The sequence below is a fragment of the Amborella trichopoda genome, chromosome 10 (assembly GCF_054954075.1).
Source record: "Amborella trichopoda isolate Santa Cruz 75 chromosome 10, AtrichopodaSantaCruz75HAP2 v2.0, whole genome shotgun sequence".
Lineage (NCBI taxonomy): Eukaryota > Viridiplantae > Streptophyta > Magnoliopsida > Amborellales > Amborellaceae > Amborella > Amborella trichopoda.
The window spans coordinates 31,093,617-31,108,564 of NC_142345.1; positions in this window are offsets into that span (position 1 = coordinate 31,093,617).

Consider the following 14,948-nt stretch of genomic DNA (forward strand, 5'->3'; position numbering starts at 1 on the left):
TCAGATTTGGGCCGCTTTCGTCTGTTTTGGTCAGATTCAGGTCTGTTTCGGGTATGTTTTGGATTTGCTTTGGCCAACAAAGAAATAGTTATATAAAAGTATTTTTTATTTTTTATTATTTTTATTATTTATTATTTGTATATATTTTATATATATTAAATTAAATTAAAAAAATTCCGAAATCTTCCCTCGAATCGACTGAAGCACCGAAATGATTAATATTTCTCACCAAATGGAAGACTCCGAAGCGAATCTGACCACGTTGGTTTTCATTGCTTGGAAGACGTATCTCCCAATAATTTTATAATATAATATTATAATATTGGAGCACATATGTTTTATGTGAGAATACTTTTCAGAAAATATTTTCATGTGAAATAATTTTCTCATGTGGTTACATGTAGAAATATTTTCATATAATTGGTCAAAATACATTTTTTTTACATCAATTGATAGCTAATTAGTATGAAAATATTCTATAGCTAATTAGTATGAAAATATTCTCACGCCTAACCAGATGAAATAATTTTTGTACATGAAAATATTTCTTGAGAAATATTTTTGAGCAAACCAAACATGCCCTTATGAAATAATAAAATATTATATTATGTATCATAATATTGCATATATTATTAATATATTAATTGTATATTAATTATTTTGTATACAATATATTAATTATAGATTGCAATATTATATCTATTACAATATACAAATTAGTACGATATAGTAATATATAATTAACTATAATTAATGTAAAATATGTATTATTTATTATTCATATATTAATTATTTTAATTATAATAATTATTACAGCTTTAGGGGTTTGAGGTTCTTTTTTTTGGGGCGAACCTCAACCCACTTTATAAAATACAACTTACCGCAAGTTTTTGGGGCCCGTGTCTGTCTTTCAATCTCCTAAAAATGTTAGATCGACATATTTTCATGTAATCCACATTTCCACAAAAGGTTTAAAATGTGGAAATCGATCTCCATACAGAAATTGGACTCTTTACGCTAGGAGGGCATCCAAATTGCATTTACAGGTAGGGGTGGCAACGGGTCTGATATGGGTCGGGTCTGATTGGATCCAAACCTATACCCAAATAGATTCGGGTCTGGGTTTGGATTTGAACCTGATTCGTCGGATCTAAAAATTGGATCTATACCAATACCCGTCGGGTCTTGAGTCTACCCTATCAAGTCTCGGGTCCATTGTCACCCTCACAATGAGCTTATTTTTTTCTTTTTTTTACCATCATATACCCGTATTATTAGCAACAAGGTCACAATCATCCATTATTAGATTTTAAGCAGTGTGATTTGTCGTTTAATAGCTAAAGATGACTACTAGTTCTAATTATATACGATCCTTAATACACCCTAATGAATAGGGCCTAAAGTAAAGTATTTTATCTCTAACAATTTATGGGTACGAGTTGGATCCAGCTAGACCTAGACCCACACCCGTATAGTGTTCAGGTTCAAGTTTTAGACCCAGACTCGACCCGTCAAATCCAAATGCTAAACCCATACTTGACCAATATCGGGTATACCTTGCAGGTCTCGGGTCCATTACCACCTCTATTTACAGGCCGTTTTTATGGGAATGGGTTGCCAAAAGACATATTTTCAGGGAACAAAACGGGTCAAATATTGGATGTATGAACTAATTTTTTGTAATTACACAAGTTTCAACATCAAATATCTAAAATGATTTTCTTTTTTTGTTGCTAGGCTTGAGACATTGATATTTTGTAGTTGGACAAGTTTGGACATCTAATGGCTGAATTGGTCTTTTATTTAAAAAATAGATGACCCAATCACTCATTATTTTTTTTAATGACAGGCGATTCAAACATTAGATGTCCAAATCGGTACTTCACTCAGAACATGAAAAGTGAACTACATTTAATTTTCAGACTCGTCTTCCATTATCCGAACCCAACCCATGCTCAAAACAAAAAGTTAGAAGTGTTCGGGTTTGGAAATTGGATGTTTGAACCCACTTCGTTTCTTGGAGTAAAAGATTGGTTCAGATTTTGGATGATGGAACATCGCTTTTGCTCAAAATTTTTTTTTGACAAGCGGCTGAGTTTGGACATTCAATGTTCGAACCTGACCATTTGCCATTTTTAGTGGAAGACCAAATGGGACATTTGATATGTGAAGTAGCCCAATTACCCAAAAAAAAAATTGGTTCATGCATTCAATGTCCAAATCAATCTTTCACTCAACAAAGCAAACCTTCATTAGGATATTGGATGTACAAACTCAAGGTAATTTAAAAAATAAAAAATAAAAAAAGTGGTGCTTAAGCATAAAAGTGCAAATATGTGGAACGCTTTTTTAATTTAGAAAAATACTAGATTTTTCTCGAAAGTTCCCTATCCATATGAACCCTTAGAACAAATTATTATTTGGCTTTTATTTAACAATTTTAGTTACATAATTATAAAATAGTTCCATTTATTTTATATTTTACACTCCAATCTCCAAGTGTTTAAAAATTTTTATTCTCAAATTAACCCCAATTCGCTATTTGAACCGGTCATTTCTTATAGAATTTGTCCTAGTTTGGACGTTAAATGTCGGAACTTAGTCCTTCAATAATTTCTAGTTACAAAAATATGTTAAGACAAAAAAATGGTTCATCCAATGTCTGAATTAATCTTTTGCTCAAACAATTTGATGAGTGGCCAAGTTCCGATATTGAGTATCCTAACTAGGCCACTTTGTCTTTATTTTTGTTCGAACATTGGATGTCTTAACTTGTTCCGTCTTAGACATGATCAAACCCATCTTTCACTGGAAAGAAAGTGACCCCTATTGGGAAATTAGATGTCTCAATAGGAAGTAATTTGAAAATAAAAAAAAATTGAGAAAAGTGAGATTGGAGCATAATATATATATGCCCCCCTCTTCTTAAATTTAAAAAAAAATTAGAGGATTTTTTTTATAGAATTCCCTTATTTTTAAAGTTATTTAATTTCTTATATTCACGTCTTGGTTTTTAATCCATACGTAAAATATAGTTGAGAATTCATTCTGTAACTCATAATGAAGAAATCTTTCTTGTATAAGTTCTACTTTTTTTTAGCCCTCGTTCCTATTTATTTTCTCTAGTTTATGAAAAATGAATATGATTTTTTTTATATTTGGGAAAAGTTTAATAAGGTTGCAACCTTAAACTGTAGAATCAAAGCGCTTCAAAAAAATCCATTAGAAAAGGCTTTTTTTAGTGTTGGGAAACTCTCTAATTGATTATTTCCAATCAAGATATATAGTTATGAAAGAAAAGATTTTGAATCCAAAATATAGTGTATCTTGCAACATATAATTCAAACCATCCATTTTCAAGTTTTTAATTTGTTTATAAATATAATTGTTTTGAATTATTTCTAGAGTTTAAAAATTTATAATTAGAGATGAAAATAGATTCTTAGGCCATCCAAAGATTTATTAACACCAAAAGTGCATCTTAAAATTTGGAGGTACGTCTTATAATTGTTTAAGGTTGCAACCTTATGCAAACAACATCCTTATTTAATTATCTGATATTATTTATGCTATTATTTAATTTCCCTCGTGTTCAAATTTCATTAATTTTTAGTGGGTTTCTTATTTTGGTAGGAATCCTGTTTCAAATTACTATATTTAATTGCATTCTAAATCTTTTCAAGTTTTTATTATTTTTTTATTCTAAGTCAACTATCTAATTTTACTTTGTTAACAAAAAATAGAAAACAAGTTAGGCAAATTTTTCAATTGGGTAAAGATATTTATTTTTGGGAAAATTAAGTAAATATCCTTTTTAATTTCCGTTATTACCAAAATACCGAATACTTTTCGTTATTACTGATATGTCCGTTGTTTTGGACTTCATAACAATTTTTTTTAAAAAGGCAAAACTATCTATTTTCAGTTTTTAAAAAACTGTGATCATGTCAATTTCAATTTTTGAAAAACCTAAAATTAGATTGAAAATTTTAAATTGAAATTTTTTTTTTTCTTGTGGGTCCTTTATGTATTCTCTCAACCTTTCTTTCTCTCTCTCTTCCACCGAGAAACCAGTCTATGCTATCTTGCAAAACAGCCTCTGGATTACCCACATGGAAACAGGTTGCGATCGCCGACACTTTGCTCACTAATGAGATTTTGGGCATGAGAAAGATTGTTGAAAATGTTTCTCCTCACCCCAATGCGATCCACTTATATGATATTTATGAGGATCGAGTTGGGTTCATTTGATTTTTGAGCTTTGTTCAAGGAGACATCTATTTGATCGAATAGTTGCTCAAGCGAGATACACAGTCGCATGAGCAGTGGACAATTTCTCAACACCTTTCTCTCCCAACAATGGCGAATCATGGGCCGTAGCTCCTGCCACTGCAAAATTCGCCCACTTTCTGAAGTCCACGGCGTCATGAAAACCAGAGAGATAAGTTTGCAGCATAGGAAGCCCCAACCCTTCGGCTTCACATACATTCACCCTAACCAAAACAGATATTTACGTAACTTTAAAAAAGAAAAATTGACCTGATTTCAGTTTTTGAAAAATCAAAACTTGGCAGTTTCATTTTTTTTAAAAGAATTGTTATGAAGTCTTAAAAATAGATATATTAGTAATAACATAAAGTATTTGGTATTTAATAATAATGAAAACTAAAATGGATATTTAGCTAAATTTTCTTTTATTTTTACCTAATTATCAATAAATTCACATAACAAATAAAAATTTAAACATAACATTCGAGTTCAAAGAGGGATTTTTATGGAACAAGAATAAAAGATAAACAAAAAGCAGACGATTTAAAAGTTACTTTCGTATTTATTCCATATTTTATGTACAAGTGATTGAAAGAGTCGAGGATCTTGTCGCCACAAGTAAATAGGGTAGCCCAAATGTTTAACAAAATAACATCCTGGCCTAATTTTGTCACCCACTTTGATAGCAATCCCCCATTGTCCAGGAGCAGCAATTTTTATATGGTTCGGTTTGTATAGAGCTGACTCTCTAAACAATCAAAGTAAAGATCACCTTCAAATGGTGTCGAGAAATACGGTTTTAATACTGAAAATCTTTGTGATGCTATTAAAATATATTTTCATCTTTAATTATAAAATTTAAAGCTTAAAAAATAGTGTAGATCGAGCGGATCTATGAAAACTTAAAAAATCATAAAAATTGACGGTCCAAAATATGTTACAACATGCACTATTTTCAAAACTTGAAATACAATTTTTTTCTCATTTCCATGCACCTTGATGTCGAGATGATCAATTTGAGAATATTTGGGCATCAAAACAACCTCTTCTAGTGAAAGTTTTTAGATGGGCTGTAATATGATTGTTTGGATCCTTGGCTCTACATAAACTTTTTCTTTTTTATATTAATTCATACTTCTCAACCTACACATATTGTCGTGGATCCCTTATTCAAATCCCAAAATTGTACTAAAAAATTGTGATCTTTCTCTTTCTAATTTTTACAGGGAAGTAGATGGGTCATCCATGCGCTCTAGATCATATGAATAATGGTGATGACCTTTCTGTCTGTATTGCTTTATGGGTTGGTATTGCATCCACAGGCTGTGGACTCTTAATGGTTTAGATTGAACTAGCCTCATCGAAGGATCAAAATTGAATTTTATAGCTTTATTATTATTATTATTGAAAAAAGATATCAATATGGAATTTGGTATTTAGCTTCATTTTTATAAGTAGAATTGAATAAAAATAATGAAAAATATTTTTAATAAAAATATTGATCAAAATAAATTTAAGGATATTTTGGTTCTTTTTCTATTTAAAATATTTTAGTCATTTCTTTTTAGTTATATTTATAAAAATACATCTACCCCACAAAATTCAGATAAATATCTTATTTAAATATAAATAAAATAAAAATAAAAATAAAATATGAGACTTAATATTTGCCACTGGATACGGTCTTATGAAATCTCCACCGTTGGAAGGGTGTTTGTGCACCCTTCCGCCTATCCAAATGATGTAGATGGGATACTTTCTTTTTTTTTTTTTTTTTTTGGGGATAACTAAGTGGGGATACTTTCCTTCTTTTTTTTTTGGGGGTAATTAAGTGGGGAAGATAGGCCCTTACCCATTTTTTTCAATAGATTAGGGAGTCACATTTTTGAAGGTGTTAATTGGGAGTGTTAGCGGTAGGAATGGAGACCACGATGTGGTATCTGAGTGTGGGGATGCTACCAATACAACCCCAACCCCTTTCCTCTGGATACTTTCCTTGTTTGTAAATACATTGCGTAGGCATGCCAATGGTTGCGAATGGGATATTTTTCCTTGTTCATATATATTGCATGTGGGCTTGCCAATGGTTGGCCCGGGCTTCAGGGTTTCGGGCCTCTTTGGGGCTTTAGGCCAAGCCGGGCTGGGCATAAAAAAAAAATCAAATTAATCTCAAATGATATACTCTCTTTTTCTCTCAAGACTTTCTCTCAACTTTACTTAAGCCATTCACCCAAAATTTTTTTACCTAAGCCTCTCTCTTTTTTTTGTCGCGACGATGATGCAAATCACCCCAATTTTGTATTTTCTCTTTGGTAAAGGAGTATTTTCGTCATAAAAAATAAGCTTTTTATGGAGGCTCATTAAAGCCATTTTTGGAAACATAAAACATAACGAAAGGAAAAGAAAAGTATAGAGAAGTTTTGGGAGGTAGAGATCGGGAGTTTCTTGTACAAATCCTAATACTATTGTGGCCCTTGTATTGGGTCAGATTTTATTAGGATTTCTTCGCAGCGACAGTCTTAGTCGACAAAGACGAATAGATGATTCGATTAATGGTGGTATTATAGTAGGAAGGAAATTTCTATTTGAATTTTCCTTGCTATTGTATGAAGTAATATCTACAAAACCTCAAATTTGTAAATTTCTTCCTTGGATAGTGAATGTATCATTGCCCTCTTGCCCGTGAGCATGACCTATTTGGGTGAACCACGTAAATATGTGTCTTTTACTTTTTCTTGTGTTGTGGTTTAAAGATTTTCCATATTACTTGTTTTCATGTTTCTATATTTTTCTAAAAATATTGCACACACATTATCGTTTTTGGGTGTTTTATTTGGGTGTTGGATTCATTATTATGGGGTGCTCACAACATCAAGTAGGCATTTGAGTTACCCCTATTTGGCACAATAAGAGGTAACCGAGAAAGCCTCAGTTGCCAAAAAGTGATATTAGAGCTCAAGGAAGTGGTGTAATATTTTTGAAAAAATGACATCTCACAAGTTTGAAGTGGAAACGTTTAATGGGAAAGATGATTTTGAAATCTGAAAATAAAAAATGCAAGATGTATTAGTACATCAAGGACAACACAATGCATTACTTGGAAAAGATAAAAAACCAGTAAATATGATCGATGATGATTGGGAGGAACTTGATATGAAGGTACAAGCCATTATTCACTTGTGATTGACGAATGAAGAGTTGTTTAATATTAGGATGCAGTTGGTATACGGATGCATCCGTAAGTGTAGAGGTAAGGTGCACCTTCAAATTTTATCATGGTATATACTTTTGATGTAAAATGTTCTTAGGATTATCTCAAAATCTATTTTTATATCTAATTATAAAATTTTAAATTTCAAAAATGGTTAAAATCAAGTAGATCTATAAACATATGAAAATCTTGAAAATAGACGGTGTAGACAATATGTTGTAAAATGCACAATTTTTTAGACTTAAAATATTTTTATTTTTCATGGTCATACATCTCGATTTCGAGATGATCAATCAAAGGGTTTTTCCATATTAAAACTACCTTTTTCGATGGATTTTTCAGTGCGTCCGTAGTTCTACATTATAAGGTTGCATCCTTATATAAACTTTTTCCTTAATATTATTTGACAAAAAACGACAAAAGATTTGTAGAAAAATTTGAAAAGTTTATATCAGATAAAATATCTCACAAACTGAATTTTCTTAAAAAGAAAATTGTATTCATTGAGAATGAAAAATGGTGCAAAAGTGTTGGAACATTTGAATTAATTTAATAATATCATTGGTCAACTTAAAAGTATCGGTGTGATAATGGAGGATGAAGATAAGTTGGTCATCTTACTTTGTACATTGTCAGAATCCTACAATAACCTTGTTATTATATTGAGTTGGAGTAACACATATTTTCTTGATTTGGGCTTTGTGTGTAGTGGCTCTTCTTGCCAATGAACTTCGAAAGCTGACATCGATGGGTTTGAGAGTGGATGTCCTTATGGCAAAAGGCCGGTAGGATGAATAGATTGGTTCATCAAGAAATTCCTCAAGTAGTTAATCAAACTTGAGGGGGTTTTATGACAAAGGTTGTTGGTTTTGTGTCAAGTTTGGTCACATAAAAAAAATATTATTGCCAAATAAAAAGGCAAAATGCCTCAAAGTGTTTTGGATTGGGAATGAAAAGGAAAGGTGAAGCCAAGAATGAGGCTTACCAAGTTGAATTATTAACATGCGGTTATATTGAAGATGAGGTGTTGATGGTGAGATGTAATCCTATGTACTATCAAAGTTTGATACTTGATAGTGGAGCCACACATCATGTCAAGATAGTGATTTGATGCATATGAGCTATGTGAGGTTTAGCATCAATTGAAAATAATTCAATGAGTAAAACGACTGGAATGACGATTCGTATAAAGATGTATGATGTGATAGTTCAAATATTTGAAAATATGAGGCATGTACTAGATTTAAAGAAGAGTTTGATTTCACTTTTTTATCTAGATATGGAAGGCTACAAATTTACCAAGCAAGGCGGAGCGCTCAAAGTTTCAAAGCGGGATTTAGTTATGAAGGAAACTTGCATAAATTATTAGGGAGCACAATTGTAAGTGAAAAGGTAAATTTGGTTGTAAAGAAAAATAAAGCTCAAAAGGAGGCACATGGTTTGGCAACTGAAGATCTTAGTGGTATAAAGCAAGGTCTTGATATAACTATTCGGCAAGGTAGAAAAATTGAAGATACGGGACTTTCACAAGAGGATGTGAAACTGAAAACCCAACATGAATTTCCTTTGAGCCAATGTTCAAAGTTTGGTGAAGGAAGGGCCAATGTGATTAGAGTGTTGCATACTACTTTAATGTTGATTATGTTTATTGTTATGATTTCTATAAAATTTCTTGTTTCACTTGTTTGTAGTTTCCTTGATTGACATGTGCTTAGCCTAAAAGAAAATTATGGAATTGAGTGAAATGGGTACTTCAAAGTTTTGTGATGGTCATTCAAGAAAAAAAAAAAGAGATAAAAGCTAATTTTAAACACATGAAGCTAATTTACAAGAAATTTTTTATACTAAAAAGCTAATTTTAGACATTGAGAAAGAGAGAATGGGGAGAGAGAGAGGGAGGGAGAAAGAGAGGGGGAGAGAGTGGTAGTGGGGGGAAAGAGAGGGAGAGAGGGTTGGGGCACGTGGCCCCAACCTGAGAGAGAGAGAAACGGATATTGGGGCAGCCTCCTGCCGCAACACACACACACACACATACACTCACACACACACACACACACACACACACACACACATATATATATATATATAAAAAATTCATTTGTGTAGGATTCCATGCTTTAGAAGTAAAGCGAATTAATTGCTCAGTAGAATCACACCATTGTTTTAGTATACCGCCGAGACCTAAGTCAGAGGCATTGCATTCAATGATTTTAAATGCAGTAGGATTGGGAAGTGTTAAGCAAGGTAATTCTTTGGCTTTTTACTTAAGTCGTTGAACAACCAAAATATGGATCTCAATCCATGGGGGAGGATTCTTTTTTAACCTATCATATAAAGGTTTGGCTTCTATGGCAAGATTTTGATAGAAATTAATAATATAATTAAGACACCCTAGAAATCGTTGCACTTCTGTTTTGTCTAAAATTTTATCAGGGAATTTATCAGCAAATTGATCTATCAATGGGGATAATTGTACCTTGATTAAAATTATGTCTTAGAAATCAGATTTTGGTTTGGAACAAATTAAGTTTTTTAGCAGAAACAACTAAACCAGCATGTTTGATAGTATTGATGAAAGTATGAAGATGTTTGAAATGTTGATCTAAGGAGTCAGCATAGACCAGTACATCATCTATGTAAACAATTATAAATTTATAATAAGGATTAAAGACATCATTCATAATTTTTTGAAATTCAGATGGAGCATTTTTAAGACCAAAAGGCATTACATTCCATTCATATTGTCCGAATGGTACATTAAAATCAGTTTTATATTTGTCTTCTTCTTTTATCTGAATTTGCCAGAATCCTGATTTTAAATCAAATTTTGAAATGATAACAGCATGTACTAATCGGTCCAATAAATCTTTTTTTGTTGGGAATAGGATATCTTATCCATTGTAAGACCTTATTGAGAGGTTTATAGTTGATGACTAATCGTGGGACTCCTCGTTCCTGTTCAGCGTTTTTATTGACATTAAAAGCAAAGCAGCTCCATGGAGATAGGCTTGGATGGATAAGTTCCTTTTGAAGGAGATCTTTGATCGCCATATGACATGTTTGAAGTAATTCAGTATTCATTTGAATAGGACGAGCTTTCGTTGGGATTTTTGTTTCATTAAAATCGGGTTCATATGGTAATCCGACAATATGCTGTTTTTTATTCCAGAAAGCAGTTGGTAATTCATGAAGTATTTCTTGTTTAATAATACTTTTAAGTTGTTGTATTTTTTGTATCATATCTTTAGTTTGGAGTTTTTCCGTAACAACCTTATGTTTGATTTCAAGTTGTAATGATCCTAGAAAATCCTCTTTTTGTTTGATATGATTTTTAACTGTATTGATCTCTTTGATTTTTGGTTTATCAAGAAAATCGAATTTAATATGAGTGTCATGAACACTGGTTTCAATTCCTGATTGAGTAATTTTCATTGGATATAAAAGGGTGAGAAAAGGTACTCCAAGGATTACAGCTTGGCTGAGTCCTTTGACCATTATGAAAGTAGTTGAGAAGCAGTAGCCTTCATTGCAGATTTTTGCATTTGACAGTTTGTATTTGATAAACAATTTGCTTCCATCAAGAGTATTCATGATTTGGGTTGTTTTATCAAAATATTTTGTAGGAACTAGTCCTTCATTGAGGCAGTTGAGATCTGTCCCTGAATCTACTAATGCTAAAGATTGAAATTCATATTCATCACTTATGACTATTGTTACTAAGATAAACCATTTTTGTGTAATGACTTTAATCAAAACATTTACGGATTTACTTGTTGATGTTTCTCTATGTTGTGGATGAGATGTTCTGATTAGGTGATCAAATTCAATAGAATCGGTATCAGTATCTATTCCTGGGGTTTCATTTTGGAGTTCTAGAATTTGTATCCAATTTTTTAGTTGAGCAACTTCTATTTTTACAATATTTACTTCTTGCTTGAGATCAGCAATGGTTGGTTCTTTTTTATAGGCTTCATGCTGACTTATACGTTTCATTATATCAGAAAAATTATATTCATCTGGAGGTTTGATTAAGGAAACATGTTTTGATTTTGTTTTAGCAAGATTTATAAACTGAGTAATTACTTCTCGTTTTTCATTAGGGTCAGAAATTTTCTCTATTAGATATAATATGAGATTATCTTCTTTTGTCAAAGTATGAATATTAGAAGTAGGAATAGGACATTTACATATGTCATCATCATTTTCGAAACAACTGGATGTATTTGACCAATAAAGGTCTTCATCATGGATATTACCAAGAAAAGATGTATTACTATTGGATGAAGTAGTATCTGAATCTGAACTAGATAGAGAATCGTAGATTTGGATAATATCATATATTTTATTTCTTATTTGTTCATCTAAGATTACAGCAGCAATTTTTTTTTGACTTTACATTGGCTTTTGTAATGGCCAACTTTTCCACATTTATAACAGACAGGTAATTTTTTATCCTTTCTTTAGGATGATTTATTAGAAGTAAATCTTTTTGTAAATTTCTTTTTCTTTTTAGAAATATTTGGAGGTTTATCTTGCTTTTGTTTAGATTTAAATTTATGTTTGCGTTTATGGAATTTATGTATATCATGGGGTTTATTTTTATCAATGTGATAACCAAACTGTTCACAGAAATCTCCTAATTCTTTTTTTACCACTTATATTTTGTTTATCGATTTGTTTCTTTAATTTCATGTCTGTGCATAAGGCTAGTCGTTCTGCACAGATTTCTACCGATATATCTCCTAAGGTGTATTGGGAATAGATGATTGTACCACCATGCTTACCTTTGAAGCGTTCTTTCACCTTTTTAGCAAATAAATAGGGTAAGCCGGCTACAAATTTTTCTTTCCAATGATCTAAATGGCTATCTTTTCGTATAAGTAAACGAGAAAAGAAAACGTCTTTATACCATTTATAATGAGATAATGTAGGACATCTAAGGTTTGATAAAAGATCAGCAGATCTTGCTGCTAAGATAACAGTATTGCCTATAAAATGTAGGGTGATATATTAAAGTATTAACAGCATCACTTTCAGTGTATAACACATCTTGGTTGTGTTCATTCTTTGCTGTCTAATTTCGAGTATTTGTCAAAATCTGTTGTTTTGTTTGATCATTGAGGTGGAAATCCCACCATCCTCTAAGCCAACTAGTAAATCCAGACATGATGGCTTTTGCTATTTCCTGGTCATGGCTTCCTGCCATCTTACATGCTGATGCGTACATTGTCATATGTCGCATAGTATCTAGTATTTGGTGATCTGAAATTCCATCAATACTCCAATTACTGATGGTTCGACCAGTATAGGTCGATGTATGACTAACTAAATCTTCTTCTAATTTTATGTCAACCGGGGTTGGTCTCTTGTAATATGGTCTAGCATTTATAGGCTGCCAATTTTTACTATAATTAATTCGATAAATATTGTTTGAAGAAATACTATGTTCTGTGAATGCCTTTTGCATATTTGACAGAGTATTTTTAATTTGAGGTTCAGGGTCTTCTTCTTTAAGAGCCATATTATCATGGACGGGAATTTTAGCTTTTCCTCTATCTTCTGAATTAGCTCCAGGGCTTGTTTCAATAATTGTTCTTTTGGGTTCTTTGAGTTCTAATTTAGATAACTTGGATATTAACTGAACGATGAGAGTTTTATTATCATCTCCTATAAAGAATTTGTCTTTATTTATTTCAAGGGGAGGTTTAAAGAGAATTTTCTTTGGTTCATTTTGTCGTGTGGGAGTTAACAAATTCTCGATTCTAACCGTTTGTTTTCCAAGAGTTTGAAGATAAAGGTTTGTATAATTGTTTTGTTCAATTATATGGAGAAGTAATTCAATACGGGACATATTTGCTTTGTTTAATTTATAAGGAGTAGCTACAGTTTCTTAAAGAACCATTTGGTTTTGAGAGGTTGATTCTTCGTCCTCATTGTCAGTTTCTGTGGGAGTTTTTGATGGTGCTCCCTTGATTTTGAGGCTTTTCTCAGGAGGATGGATTGAAGTAATCGGTTTTCCCTCTGTTGTATTAAATACAGTATATTGAGATTCAAGTGTTTGAAGATGAAATTCTGGTATAGGAATAGAGTATTGGTGTAAAATGTCTTTTAACCATGTGAAGAAACAAGTACTTTTGTTTCCTTGTTTTTGGAATTTGTTAATTTTTTATGAAATAAAGATATTAATTTTGGTTCAAACGTATCAAGATACCATTCTCTTATATCTGTATTTTCAACAGATAAATTTTTCATTTTCGATATATTGATTATCAAATTGTTCTTCAAGTTGTAAGACTTGAAGGAAATCAGATTCTTCAAGTTCTTGTTGAGCCTGTTTATATTGTGGAATAATAATATTATCTAGTGTTCTTCTTAATCCATCAATTTGAGGTCTCCGAAGAGTACTACTTGTGGATGGAGGAGTCCTTAAATGTGGACTATGGGTATATGTGGTAACTGATTGTCTTGAAAGTTCAATTTCGGGAGAAAATTGAGGAACAGATATAGAATCTATTGTGGCAGTAGGAATAGTAGTTCTATTATTAGTAAATTGGATTTCAATATTTCTGTCTGTATGTTCTATAATTTTATCTGAAATATTTTGTATAGATGTTTGGGATGGTTGGTTTTCATTATGAATAGACCATTATTCTGGTAAGATAATATCTGACCAGGATATTGTTTTTGGTATGATGGTATTGGATTTTTCTATATTGGTTTGGAAAAATATAGTTTGTCCTCGAGTGTCTACTTGAAGTACATTAGGACATAATGTATTCATTACTTTGTAATAAATGCAATAGACAATGACTATATTTTGGGAACCTAACATCATGTTAAGTCCTTGAGTTTTCAAGTTTAGGCTTAAAACATTTAAGATATTTAGATCTGTAAGTGATACAGAATAATTAGAAAAACAATTAAAATATATCGGTCCGCTACATAGGCTAGATTCAACCATTCCGAGTAATGAGTCAGAAAATCTATTATGTCTAGTATCACGTAGACATACCAGAATAGAATTATTAAGTCCTAAACGAGTTAAAGGTTTAACTGCAATTTGTATTAAACCTATAGGGAGATATTTATAAATTTTTTTTTTATGGACTTGTAATATTTTATTAGATAATAATTGAAAATCTTCTTGATTACTTGTAACAGATAGAGTATGTTCTACTGTTTTGATAGCATATCCCATTTTAAGATCAAAAGTACCTTTTTTATAAACATCAGATATTGGAACCTTTGGTATGTTCCAATTTTGAATTTGGGCTTTTATATCATTTATGATAATTTCTTTTTTATTTTTAATTCTTAGAGTACTACTAGTTGAACTAATTGCTTTATCCGATATATTCTTAATAAATTTTTCCATTATTCGGTTGCAGTTGAGTGTTATCTGGATAGTGCTCTGTGACTACCTCTTATGTCTTCTTCGACCTCAGCGGCTCTCCTAGCCTTAACGGTC